Source organism: Anser cygnoides, chromosome 9 (genome assembly GCF_040182565.1).
Source record: "Anser cygnoides isolate HZ-2024a breed goose chromosome 9, Taihu_goose_T2T_genome, whole genome shotgun sequence".
NCBI lineage: Eukaryota > Metazoa > Chordata > Aves > Anseriformes > Anatidae > Anser > Anser cygnoides.
The window spans coordinates 19,946,903-19,961,048 of NC_089881.1; the positions used below are offsets into that span (position 1 = coordinate 19,946,903).

The 14,146-nt window shown below is 46.7% G+C and overlaps 1 long non-coding RNA gene across 8 annotated transcripts in view; it reads left to right on the forward strand.

Moving 5' to 3' along the window:
- The window catches only part of LOC106032018 (uncharacterized), a 201,786-nt gene that overhangs the window by 173,826 nt on the left and 13,814 nt on the right, over positions 1-14,146 (forward strand). The window lies entirely within an intron of this gene.

The window sequence follows — 14,146 nt, forward strand, 5'->3', positions numbered from 1 at the left end:
GCAGCACATTGACTTCTGTAACGGGATGGAAATCAATACGAAATTTCACTTTCTCTTTTCAGGCTGAATCAGATGAATGTTTTGAGCTAAAGTTACAGAATATGTCATAGGTTGAAGAGAAACGGTCAATCAAAATTATCCCAAACCCGTGTTTTGGTGCTTTTCATTGTAGTGAAGTGGTCAGATTTTGCTAAAGCCTGTTTCTTATAACAGTGAGTCACAACACAGAAGCTTTCATTTTCAGTTCCTTCTATTATTTAATGGATGTGCATAGGATCCCGCAGGGCCTTCAGGGATGTTGGCAACCAGATACATTCGTTCCTCTTTTCCCTACAGGATAAATTTGTTTTTCCTATTTTTGGCGCTACTCATTCATAGGGCTTGTATAACACACCGCAGGCTGGAGGCTCTTCTTGTCTTATGCAAGATTTGCTCTGGGTAAAATTTTAGATTTTGCAGAAATATATATATTTTTTTCTGGATAAATGTATTTTAACGGAAATTTCCCAAATCGCTTTTGTGCTGTGATGTTTGCAGAAACACAAATTAATGTTGGGGGAATGCACTTGTTTATACCGGCATTTACTCATTTCACCCATATTTTGATATCTGAGCCAGGAGATAAACCCCACATCCTGTGATCGACATCAAGTTAGCACCCAGCTCAGGAAAGTAATAATGATAAACCAGAATCCACCACAATGAGCAGAACGAGTTAAAAGCATTAATGATGGCCAGCTCCAACGAAGTCACAACCTGCTCGCAAGGAGAAAAAAAATCCAACTTCATTGGGTAAATTATTTGTTGCAAATTATTTCTTCAGCTCTAATTAGTAATCTTCATTTTACACAGTAGGCCTCTAATGACCTGCTTGACAACTATGATGCCTGATAGACAGTGGGGATTTGCATGAAAATGAGCATTGTTTTCTCCCATCCCGGCCATAGAACGGCAGCGGTGAGGATGCGCTGCTTCACCCCGCCCGAGTGGAACAACCGTGCACCCAAGCTCTGGGTGAAAGGAGATAATTCAGCTATATTTGGGGAAACAGGAAAACAAGGAGGCACTAATTCAAAGCAGAAATAATAGCACCCAGCGCACAAACAAGCTTAATCAGACGCGGTTGCTAAGTGGAGTCATGTGAGTAGCAGATGATGGAGGAAAAGCACAAGACAGAGCTCTCGATGAAAACACGGGGACCCAGCGCTAATAGGTCCTGCAGTGTTGTTTTCTGTGATCGAATTAACTTCTGCCTCTTTATAGCAAGGGTTTTTAAATGTTGGACCTGTTTCAAGTGTGTTATCATGTCCTGTCTGCTCATAATTGACGGGATTGGGCTCTTTCTCTGACTTGTATTTCCCAAATTCAGAGAGACTCGAGCGAAAGACGATGACCTTGCCAGCCACTAACAGCTCAAATAAGGTTAAAAAGAGAAAGAGAAAATCAGGATAATATAGCAATGATGTCCCCCGCTGCATCTCTAAGGGTTTCTTCCTTTCTCTGGGAGTTGCAGTATTTTTTGGTGATCTCAGCAACATTACTCCCAGCCTGGTGCAGCACATCTTGTGCTTTGACAGCTCGCTGCACCTGGAAATTATTACTTGATAAAAACTGGCAACTTCTCTCATTTTGGAAGGTTTCTGGGAGCAGGGCTTTTTCCTTTCTTGCCTTCTGGACTCCTATCCACCACTCTGCTGGTGCCAAAGGAGGTGGAAGTGGTGTGACCGTGAGGTACAAGAGGCAGCACAGCACTGCTTGTGTGCTGGTGGGCGATGTCCTCCGAGGGTCTTGGTCGGCGGGTGCAAAGGGCCTTATTGCAGCAGGGAAGGGGTCGGGGGCTGTATTTTGGGAAGCAGGCACTGGGTGCACACACGTGGCCTGCCATGAGATGAGCTGCCATGGGATCTGTGTCCTTATTTTGTGGTAAACATGAACACAAGGGTTTGAATTGCTGCAACAAAGCCGTGTGCTTGCGGGGTAACTGGGATCAGAATCTGACCCCAAGCAAGCAGTTTTAGCTGATCTGTATATTTTATTTTATTCAAAATAATATCATCGTCACATCAACTCATGAAGAAAAAGGCAATTTTTAGTTGCTGGTCATCCCATTCACTTGATTTTTCATTTAGTGATATGGCAAGTGATCTCCCAGCAAAAAAGATAAAAGATGTAATAAACCACTTCCAGCCGTTTCTCTGCAAATTGATCCCACTCCTTCGTCATGTATTGTTGATCTTCTAATTTAATCGCTTGTCCGGAGGGCACACACAATTCTGTAGGAAGTAAAAATGTCACACAAGAGAGAAAAAGGAGAAGACTGGGACTGTCTGCTCTCGCGGCCGTGCTGGTGGATGCTGCAATTTCATGACTGGTTGAATTATTTTTGGGAGGTTTTGGTTGTTTTGTTTGCTTGTTTTGTAGGGTCAGGAGTTGCTGAAATGGCCTTGTGTGCCCCCAGCTGACGGCAGCTGGGGGCTGAGGCTTGTGTCTTGTTTTGTGTGGCTCAAAAAAGGAAACGGGCTACGAGTGCGGGGCACAGGCTGTGTCGGCACGCAAGGCAGCAGTCCTGCCAGGCAGAGTTGTGTCTGTTTATGCTGGTGAAGAACGTGGCCCCAAAGAGAGAAGAGGTCCTGGGCTCTGCTTCCACTCTTCCCAGGCAGCCAGGGGCAGGAATATGAGGGGAGGTTTTTTCATGAAAGCTGGTTGGTAAAAACGACACGCTAAAAGTCAAACTTGTCATAGGACAGCACCCATCCTGCTAGAACTTTCTTCAGAAATGTTTCCTCATCTCAAGGCATGAAATGCTGCCCCAGCAGAACCCGTGCCCCACAGCAGTGACCAGGATGTGGCAAAAAATCTCAAAAAAAAAAAAAAAAAAAAAAAACACCACTCCTCCATGGGTTTTGAAAGCTCTTTGCTGCCCTGCTCCAGAAGGGGCTGTTAATTGTAGAGCATTTCCATAGCAGAGAGCCTGACTGTTGAGCAGCAGAGGCTTTTTGAGCCTAGCCAGCTGTGCGGGGCTTTTCTAAGTTGCTTCCGACATCGCAGAAGCTCGATTTAGTTAGCATTGCTTAGAATTTTTATTGCCACTGGTGGTAAATACGTCTACATGCATATTTCATTGTAGAGACCCCTACAAGCATCTAGGAACCAAAACTTCCCTTCCACACCCCAGCCACCTAAATTAGATTATATACTGATTGCATAATTACTGTATAACAAGGTTTGCTCAGCCTCTCGGTGCACAATGCCTGTTTTCATAGCATTTTAATATGAGCAACATAATAGGCACCAGCTTGAATAGCCGCATGCCAGCGAGGCATTGCATTCCCCAAACCAGCCTGGGTTTGTGAAATCTGGTCCAGCTGCTCAGCGTGCAGAGGGGTGACGAGCAAACCCCTTCCAGCACGTGGGGCTGGGAATCAAATGGCACACGGGAAGCCTCCCCCGGTCCCCGACCCGAGGTGGGCAGCTTGACAGATTGCCCTGCCTGGGTTATTCCTTCAGGCTGCCACAAACCGCATGCATCCGTGCCTCGTCCCTCACGCGTGTGGTGCCTGCACCAGCGCTCACAGATCTGGACCGATAATGTTCCCACTAATACTGCTCTGGCTGCTGCTGCTCTGAGCTTTCCTCTTTGCCCTGAGCAAACGATTTAAAATGGCTCAAATCCTGCACAAGGCTCGTTTTTTTCTAATAAGTTAGGCAGGGAATTTGCTCGTGTACTCAGCTCCATCTGAACGGTACGGAACTGGAACAGCCTATAAACAGCAGTGTTTATGGGCTCATCTTTTAAGCTTTATTGTTTAGGCGATGGGTTTTGCTTGGATGGTTGGAGACCATCCCTCCTCGCGCAAAATGTTTTACCGGCTCCAACAATAACTGCAACCCTTTCTTCCTGCTTTGCATTTATTCCCAATTAAAATAAGCAGACCGAATGCTACCGGATGCAATGAGCACAACGTTTCTGGTCGATTTACCCATGGCTCCAACAGGTCCCATCACTCAGAGGTCACCACATGTCTTCTGGACCATTTCTTACTGCAAAAACTTGGTCTTTTCTTTCATAAACCCCTTACACATCCTTTATAGCCTCACTGGATCATCAGCATGTCTCTGGAAGGAGCACGAGGATGGCATGTGGCTGATATTGGTGGGGGCCCTGGTTCCAGCTGGGCTTGATCAGAAACAAGGCCGGGACCTGTCTCTCTGGGGTGGCAGAGAGATCCATACGTGTTAAGCTGTTCCAAGAGACGGGGCTGCCCGTGGCAAAATGAAATGATGGGCCTGAGCTTAATGTGAGGTTTTGATGGGCCGACATAGGTGAAGCACTATACAAAAAAATGAGAACCTTTGAGAAACTTTCAGGCGCTTCAGTGTCAGCCGCATACAGGCCGGGGGAGGAGGTTCTCCCATTTATTTGCCTTTCATTTCCCCCTGTCACCTCTCACTCAAGGCCACGGCTCTGTCTCCTCACTCTGCCACCCCACGGAGCCGCCACCTGCCCCTGGTGCCCGGGGAAGCTCCACCAGGAGCTGCTGCACCCAGTGCCCGCCGGCCTGGGGGAAAGCTGGGTCACGGCGAGCCTGTTTCTCTCCCATCCTCCCCCCACAAAGCTATTTTCTGTTTGTGAGCCAACTCACAGAGAGCTGTTCAGAGGAAAGGTTTTTAAGTCTGGAGTGTACTGAGGTGGGCACTCAGGCTATTACAAGGCTAGTGCCCTCGTTAAAGTTACGACATTACTTTCTCTTGGTATGCTAAAACGCTGCAGTGTTGGCTGCTCCAGAGCCAGGTTTTTGGCCCTCTGTTGTACCAAATTGTGCTGGGGTGAGAGGCTGCTGGGGAACCCCACAGCTCTGGTCGGCACACTTGTAGGTCTGTCCTCCTCGCCTCGCTCCTTGGCTGCGGTGTCAGACCCGCCACCCCGTGCAAATTAATTACACAGACTTTTCAGTCACAAAACGTTCTAAAAAGAGCCTTAGTCATAAAAAACTGCTAACTGTGGGTGAAGGGAATTAATTCTTGCTCATCCTCGGGGAAAGCTATGACTGGCGTGATAAGAAGACAAATGACTTTTTGTAGAAGTTTGCCTTAGCTTCCCCATCTGGGCTGGGCTATTGCCAACGAGGAAGGGAAGACCTGGCTTTGGGGGAGCACCCCGCAGCGGTGCTCCCCGGGGACACGGCGCTTTGCTGCAAGGGCAGGTGCTGTCTGCACGTGGGTTTTTGAGCACAGGGCACAAAGGGCAAGCTGTCATCGGGTCCCTTAGCTGGACATCTTGGTATTTTTCCTTTCCCTCAACCTAAATCAGCCCCGGCTCAAGAGGAAGCTGCGGTTCGCGTGCTGAAGCAGGCCGCAGCCTGCAGGGCTGGAAGCAGGAGCGCAATCTCCCCCCGCGGTGATTTCCACGTTTCCTGTGTATTTTGGAGTCTGGTAATGAACCCAAGTATCCTCGCATGGGAAAGGCGGCCCTTGGGTTTCCTTCACATGCCAGAGGGGTGAAGCACGTGGTCATGGTGAATCTGGCAGAGAAAAACTGTTTCGATTCTTTCCTGTAAACTTCCTGCATAGCACAGCAAGGGGCTTCGCTGTTTAGAGAGAAGCTGAGCATTCAGGTCACGTACTGCATTGCAGAAGTGTTGTGTCCTGCCCCGAAGCAGCAGCTCCCCTTCTCCTGGAATAGCAGTCATGTAAGGCCCAGATTTCAGATATCAAGGCCAGCAAAATCCTTCAGATGACTCGCTGCAGCTCAGAAGATCTGGGCAAACAAAAAGTAGTCAGCATCATTGCAATGGTCTTCACCACCGAGCAGCACAAGCAAGGGGCTGGTACGTGAAAGGGGGACTTCATTTAAACCATATTCTTCTTAGCCGAAGGCAATGCTTCATGCTATCCCAGAGCAGAGAAGCAATTTCTTAGGGTGTTAGAGGCTGGGGAGAGAGTTGTTGGCATCCAGCCAGGCGATTCCTGTTGATGGCCTCCTCTTATGTCAATACACTGACTGTCTCAAAGGTTTAGTTTGTCTGGAAGATTGCAAGTTTGTCCAAAGTTTTCTCAGACTTGCGGGTTTTGTAAAGTTATATTACTTAACCAGAAAAAAAAAAAAAAAAAGGCTGGCATTATTCCCCTTGTGCACAGACCCCAGCACAGAAGATGCAGTCCTTCCATCTGCAGGGCTTCAATAAGCCCCTCAGCACCTGTAGCAACATGGAGGTGCTGTTCCTCAAACTGCTGCATGGTCACGGACTGCCCATACCTGGAAGCTCAAGTCCTTTTATCAGCGAAAAGAACATTTCTTCCACGTTATGATGTCAGGACTAAACCACTCAGCAGCTTTTTTGGGATGACCTACAGGCTCCGTATGTAGCTGCAATGTGTCCCTTTGGGACAGAGAGCAGCACGATGGTCAGCAACGTGTGGGGCAGGAGGGGAGATGCCAGCAATTCCCGGGCAGACGCCTGCTCCTGCCAAGTATGCCTTCGTGCCTCTAATACCCCTGCAGAGCAGATATTTTTAAAGTCTTTGCTAGACCGTAGAAAAAAAAAAAAAAAGCAGATTTTTAAGCTTTTGCTAGACAGATGTACTGAGCAGACGGTGAGTGTGTCCATTTAGGTTGGCCTCTGCCCCTCTGGGTTGCTGGCTGTGCTCCTCACCGGGTCAGCATGATCCCAAGCAAGCAGAACATCTCAGACAGCATCGGTCATGGTGTTTACAACTTCATGTACTTTTTATCAAAACACCTGGGTTACTTTGGGTACCGATGCATTTGGTACCTGGCCGTGCTCACCCTGTCCTTGCTCCCCGCTGCACGCACACCCCGGCCACTGCAGAGGGCAGGGAAAAACCCACAGGGAAACGAGGAGCCCTCTGCTCAGAAAATGGGCATTTTGACAGGCTTCCATCTCACATTAGAAATGTTTTGATTTCGTTTCCTCTGCAGAACACAAACAGATTTTGAAATCTCAGAAGCTGCCATGAAACAAACCCATTGTTCAACAGCCAGCTCTAATTACAGGTCACAACCAACCCTTGCATAAGCCTACTGAAGTCAGAAATTACACAGGAGAAGATTCTGGCTCTGCGTAGATTTGTATGGAAAAACGTGATTTGTGACCATCTTTTTAAGCAAAATTGAGTCTTAGATTTAGGATTTTCCTGTGTTCTCTGTCCCTCCCTACTACTAGCAAATACCTGCAAAAAATGTCATACCTTAACCCTGGGCTAGGCATCTCCTTCCTCCACGTCCCTGCCCCTAAATCCACAGGCTGAGGCTTTCAAAGATATTTCAGAGACTTTAATGCCAGCATTAAAAAAAAAAAATAAATAAAATAAAAAAGAGAGAGAGAGAGAAAAGAAAAAGAAAAGGGAAGTGATGCCTCAGATTTCCGTCAATATCTCTGAAAATATCAGCTTCAACAGCTCTGAAAATATCAGCCTCAACAGCTTTGAAAATACCAACCTCGACAGCTTTGGAAATATCAACCAGCACTCAGAAGTGCTGACAAACCGGGCAGATTTAGGGAAGTGCCAGACAAATGATGCAGCGCTTCGGCAGGGGGCTCGGCTGCGGCAGGGGGCTGCAAGGGCTGGGAGAGGGAAACACCGGGGGGAAGCAAGATGGTGCTCGGACAGTGGTGGCTGCTGGGGGAGAAAATCCTAATTTCTGATGAAAATCCTGAAAACCCTGATACAAAATGTGTTGTTTGCACTGCCAACGATTTAGAAATACAGAACTTTTTTTTTTTTTTTTCAAAATAATCAGTGCTGCTCTTGACCTGGATTCAGGCGGTTAGGCTTTTCATCCTCTCTAATCATGATTTTATTTTCTCATCTCCGTCACTACATAGATTTTTCTGCAATGACTAATTTCAAAGACTGTAAGCTCGCTGCTGAAAAACAGTGCCAGAAATATATGGTTATCAAGAATAATAGGTGCCAAAGGCACAAATCTTACAGCTGTGTGAAGGGAAAAAAAGACAGTCATCTGAATATAAAATTGTTTGCATCCCCTCATTGTCTGAGTGCTTCTGCAAAAGAAAAACAATTCTTTTCTTTAAGTGTCTAAGGAATAACATCATAAAACAAAAAACTTCCAAGTTACTGCTAAATTTCCTTTGTGGTGTTTGTAGCAATCCCTCAAAAGGGTTAGCTCTGAGTATTTCTTAATTTTGCAAGGATAACACAGGAAATGATTGCAACTGTGTTGAGTAAGTACATAGCTTGTTTTTTCAATGAATTCATCTCAGGCAAGTCTGAACTCTTTGTGTGTTCGATTTCCATTTTTACTTCTTCATTTTGGTGCACTGAGATGGATATTTCTGGTAGGTGCAAATGAAGCATTGAATTTTTCTTCAGAATTGATAGTTTGAATAATTTCAATGAGCTCTGAGGTTGGCTTAATGAGGGTCATCTTTTGGGAAGGAAAATTGCCCAGTTCATTTTCCAATATGATATTTTAAGTATAAAATCTTCATAATATTTGGAAGTTCAAAAATGTTTATTTGTGGCATTCCAGTGCTTGTCTACTGCACAGTTCAGGAAGGAAAAATGTTATGTGATTGTATTGGACCCATCAAGGTTCATCTCACATATCTGAAATAATCTGAAAAATCATTGCAGACCTCTTTTATTGCAATAAAAAAAAATGGCATTCTTCTCTTACGGAAAATAAATAAAGCTATCATGTTTTGCCCACAGAAAACCTTCAAGCAGGGAAAGAAGAGCTCACATTCCTCTGATAGTTTCTCTGTGTCATTAATTGCCACGATAATCCCATTGCCAAATCCTTTGGTATCTGAAAGCCCTTGCAATTGTCATCTTTAAAGTCATAAAGTGGGGGCCCGCCTTGCCTGAAACCCTCGCTCCGCGCCCTGCCGGCTCATGGGCTTCGCTTCTGCATGTTTGTGGGGATTTGGGGAGTTTCCAGCCCGGCGAGCGCTCACAGAACTGCCAGCTCCACTTGCTCATCTTAGGGCAGATGCTCCCAAAACACAGAGGGAGCTGGGCACATGTGTTTCCAATTAACGTAAGAAAAAGAAAAAAAAAAAAAAAAAGGAAAGAGAAAAAAAAATAACTTTTTTGAGGTTTCCAGATTTAGGCCTAAGTGTTTAGAAAACTGGTTTCAGCTTTTAAGAATGTATTTCCTGGCTTTGAAGCTAAGAGGAGCCCCTTGACTTCATGGGACTTTGGATGGGATCCCTGAGCATTCCTGGAGCTCCAGCGCCCGAGCGGGTCAGAGCAGAGGCTGCGACCAGCCCCGGCTGGGAGGTGTATTTGTGTTCAGTGGTGTGAGGGCTAAAAACCTCAAAATGTCCTCAAAATCACGGGGTAGGGAAATAGGACAGAGGATGGGGCCTATCTCCTGGACACCAATATTGGATCACTCCCCAGACTGGCCTCCTCAGTGCTTTGTCCAAACCCATTAAAAATGACATCAAAAAGCACCAGTCCGGTCAGTCCAAATGGAGCGGCTTGTAGTGCTGATGTTTTAAATACATAGCCTGTCCTTTTTGTCCTCGTTGGTGTTTTTTTTTTTTTTGCCTCTTACATGAGTGGTGAGAACCTGTGCGGTGTTTTATTTTCTTTCATTTCAGCATTTGATCTACCTCCGCTGAAAGCTGCAGTTATTCCATAAAACCAGTCACTGAAGCAAATAATAGCAACCTTACCTCATAAAGCTGCTGAAACTGTTGAAATACATTAAAATATTAGAGCAATCATTATTAATATAAATTACTAGAAAACAGAACATTAGCTGAGCCTGTTTTAAAAACAGGAAATCTTTTCCAAGTTGGTTTTAATTTCATATAAATAACAGAAATAATTTTCCCGGGAACATGAAGGATAGCTTTATAACATCAGCCTATCAAAAGTAATGTCCCGTCGGCTCTGTTCTCTACCACTAAAGCGCTGCTTTCTCTTCTTCAGATATAGGGGAAGTGCTGATAATGAACATTTCATAAAAGCACAGAGACCTTTATCAAAGGGAGAGATGCATAATGCATTTTCAGAGTTATTATGGTACTTGCCTTTACACAATTATTATTTGATGTTTACGTTTGCTTGAGAGGAACATCTGAAAAAGATCTGCTAAGTCAAATCCAATACTTTTAAACGACACTTAATGAATTTTTCTTGCTGTGTTTATGTTGAGAGGTTATTTATTTGTAGATCATCTGTCATTTTTTTTTTTGCAAAGTGTTTGTTGTTTTTGTTTTTTGTTTTTTTTTTTTTTAATTCTATTAGTAAAATTACTTGCGCAATGGTTTTATGTCTTCCCATGGAGGCAATCCTGCCAGAGCTTCATGCGTGTTGATTTAGTGCTTATGAAATAGGCTTATCTGGCCTCCCTGCAGACTAGCTTTTTCTTAATCAGTGGAGACACAGATACGGCCCTCGCTGCTCATGCCCAACACATCCATGTACCCCAGCACCCCGCGGCGCTGCCGGTGCACGGAGGGGCTGGGAGAGACCCCGTTGGAACCAGGTACTCAGCCTCCCCATCCACGGACTCCATCGATGTTCCCAAAACGCCCCTCCTCTGAACATGGGGGAGCCAGGTGCTGCTTCGTCTGAGTGATATTAAAGTTCAGCCTGTGTAGAAACCAAATCTTATCTTTTTTTTTCCCTAGTAATGAAATTTTCTGTTCCTTAATTTCCTGAGGAATTCCTGAAAATTTTCGTGAGAAATCACGTGTGGGGAGAAGGGAATCACTTTGGATAGATTCAAACAATGCAATACTTTTTCAACTTCAACAATTTCCTACTTCAACTCCTCCACGCCACAGTATGAGAGCCAGGAGATGGCTGCAGCACCCACACCGTGGTGGTGGCTGAGCTTTCCCCATGCATGAGGATGGCACTGCTTGGATGGAAAAGGGCCGTATCCTGCTCTTCCTTGGGGTACGGCTCCCCCATCCTGCCCAAACCCCTGTCCGTCACCGCGGGGCAGCTGCCAGGAAAGCTGCAGTGATCGGCAACCACTTTTCACCTGGGGATTCAGCTCCCACTCCCCGACAGTTTAATTTAATTGACAGAACATTAAGCCGTGTCACATCAGTATTAAAAATAAATGGGACAGACCAGACATCTGATTATCAGAAAGGGGGAAAGGGTTCTTTTGGATTTTCCTCCCAGTGTCTCTCTCATGGCTGCAGAGGCTATCAGAGCCCAAGCAGCAGGCAGCACCCAGAACATTGCTTTAAACTGAGGGGTTCATCATGGCCGTGCTCCTTCTGTGCCCAGCCCTGCCTGGCTGGCACCTCCCTGCCCTCGTTAGCGGCAAGGCAGTAACGAGTTGGCTGTCAGGAGAGCTGCCAGATCGGGCCCCGATTTTTGCAGGTTGCCTTAAGCTGCCAAACTTGCCAGACATTTTGGGTAGAAAGAGCAGAAATGAGTAATGGAGGTGTGTGATTCTAGCCATAAAAGTCATCCGATCCCACATGGATGCATAGCAGCTCCAGGAACCCCAAGCAGGTATTTTAAGGCATTAGCAGGTACCGGGGCTGATGAGGGTGTTTCCAGCAGTAATAAACCTGTAATAAACTCAGTAATAAAACCAGATATCTCCAGAGCGGCAGTTTGTTTCATTTGGGGGCAGTGTACAAACTCCCTCCATTTATCTGTGCTCCAGATGGTGGGGTCTGCACAGACACCAGCTCATGGTAGTTGTTCAGTCTTCATTTTATCACTTGGTTGACTGGCGTGAGGTCTCACTGCTGTCATGTTTTCCCTGGATTTTCCCTTGAATTTTACCATTTACCTGAATTTTGACAGCAGCAGGTAGAGCAGGCAGTAGTTCTGCACTTCCCATCTCCGCCATATCGGGCTGGCTGCAGGCTAGGACTGGTGCTGCAGGGAACGGGCTTCTGCCATGCTCCACCACGTAAAACCAGGGCTTATTGTCCTGCAGACAGACAGACGGCTGTCCCCAGGCACCCGTGGTACCTGCACAGACACTCAGAGGAATACTGTATGGCTAGACTGGGTGCTTGCTGGACGGGCACCCAACTCTGCCCCACATTTTGTGGAGCCAATGCAAAGCAGTGAGAAACTAATGGCTCTTAGTGCTCCTCATTTATTTTTTGTAGTCACTTGAAATATCTTCTTTCAAGGATTTTGTTTTCCTCTCGGCTTTATTGTAATTGCCTTTGATTGTTTCAAACTGGGGGAAAAAAAAAAAGGAAATTCATTTTTAACACTCAGAAATGAAAAATGTTTCTTTCTTTCCAATGTTTCTCATGGATGTTTTCATTCAAATCCACTCGCTGAACACAACCTGAATCAATCGACCCAGGAAGGTTTCACAAAGCAGAGGAGGGACCTGGAGCTACCCCACAGCTGGGACTGGCTCTATGCCCCATCCCGGGGGCTACAGGGATGCTCCCCACTGCCAGCGTCAGCACCAAGCATGGGAAACCCCATTCTGCATTATCTTGGGATGCTGTATTCTGAAAAAATTAGAAAATGGCCCCAAATAATTAGCAGCTGCTGAGCATCGTTCACCTCCCGTGTTTTCAGTGTGGTGACACTACGGCCATCCCTGAACCTTCCCTGGGGTGCTGTCGCTGCCCCGTGGTCCTGCAGAAACCTGTGCCCCGGGGAGACAGGGCAGCGAGTGGTGGTGATGCCACCACAGAAATTGGGTCAGCTTCTGCTGGTGGAAGCCAGCATTCCTTTGCTGAAGTCTACGGAGATAAAAGAGCTCAAGAAAGACCAAAATTAGGTCAATCGGATGCACTGCTCCCTCTGTGCAGTGATGTAACCCTCTTCCTCCTTCCTGCTACTCCTCAGGGCAGTCAAGTAGGTCAGAAGCATCTCCTGTCAGGCAGCTGGAGCCATCAAGGTAGCTCTGAAAGAGTTTCCAAAGTGGCAGGAAAGTGACCCCAGTGTGTTTCATGTGCCTCGAACCAGAGACACCAAAACACCCGCTTGACTCCCACTGAAAAAGAAGCGTAATTGAAACAAGCTAGGAATAAGATTCCCAAGCAATCCAGCTTCCTATTTCCATTGCCTAGGAGTGGAGCCAGGAGGCGATCCTGGAGCGTGGAGGAGGCAGAGCGGCGCGGGAAGTGCTAACGTGGGTGAGAGTCACTGAGTCACTGACACATTGTTTGAGCTGTAATGATTTTGTGAGCCGGACTGAGAGTTTTCTGCCTGAATCAGAAAATAAATGAGGATCCTGGAGCACCACAGTTTCGTACCAGTGGCCAAGGAGACAAAATCGTGAGACTCTGAAATTCAGAGCTGCTCCCGCATTTGGTAACTCCCCTTCGTGGCGAGGAATTGATGCCTGTGCCAAGGCAGCCACAAATTATAAACAATCCCAGAGTGGCGACTTTTTTTCCCCCATCCCTTTTCAATCTCTCTTACATGGGTCTCAAGTTTGCCCTGTCTGTTGTCTGCATGGAAGCTGCAGTGACACCGTGCCGCCTGCGGCGGGTGTCCCACGTGCTGCCACCAGCTCCCCGGGGCTGCCACGGGGCCAGGACATGATGGGTTGGGCAGCGAGGGCTTCGAGCTGCTCGTCACATTTAGACATCTCTGCAGCCCCAAATCCTACGTGAGACAGCGATAGTGGCGCTCAGAACTTGGTCCAATGGCAATAAAAAGGAATAATACTGATTTCTGCAATTATTTACCACTCACAGGCAAATTAGTCATCCCCTTGCCATACCTGAGAAAGCAGATGCCACAAAATACCTTCAGTGCCATCTAGCTACTAAGTTACGTGAAGAGACACGTTTGCAAGGAGCCTTGGTTGCCACAAGGCCCCTCAGTGGCACACGTCCTGTGGCACCAGCTGATGCCCTGCCCTCGGGGGTCTGATCAGGATGGTGACGAAAGCCACAAAGATAATTTGCAGCTGGAGGCTCTGCTTTAAGTGGATGTTTATCTGAAGTGCTGCAAAGCGAGTTCCTCAGAAGGAAGGCTAAATAAATTTAAAAATAATAAAAAACAAAAAATGCACCCATCCCAAACCCACAGGAGTTGTCCTTTGGCTCGTGAAGGCTCTTTGGTACTGCGTGCCTCTCCGAGTGTTGCCAGGAAGGAGCAGTATGCACATTCTGCCCCGGGGGAAGTGATGCTGAACCGCCTTGGTGCGCGAGGAAGACGGCGGTAGCCGAGCACCCATGGGAAAGGTGCT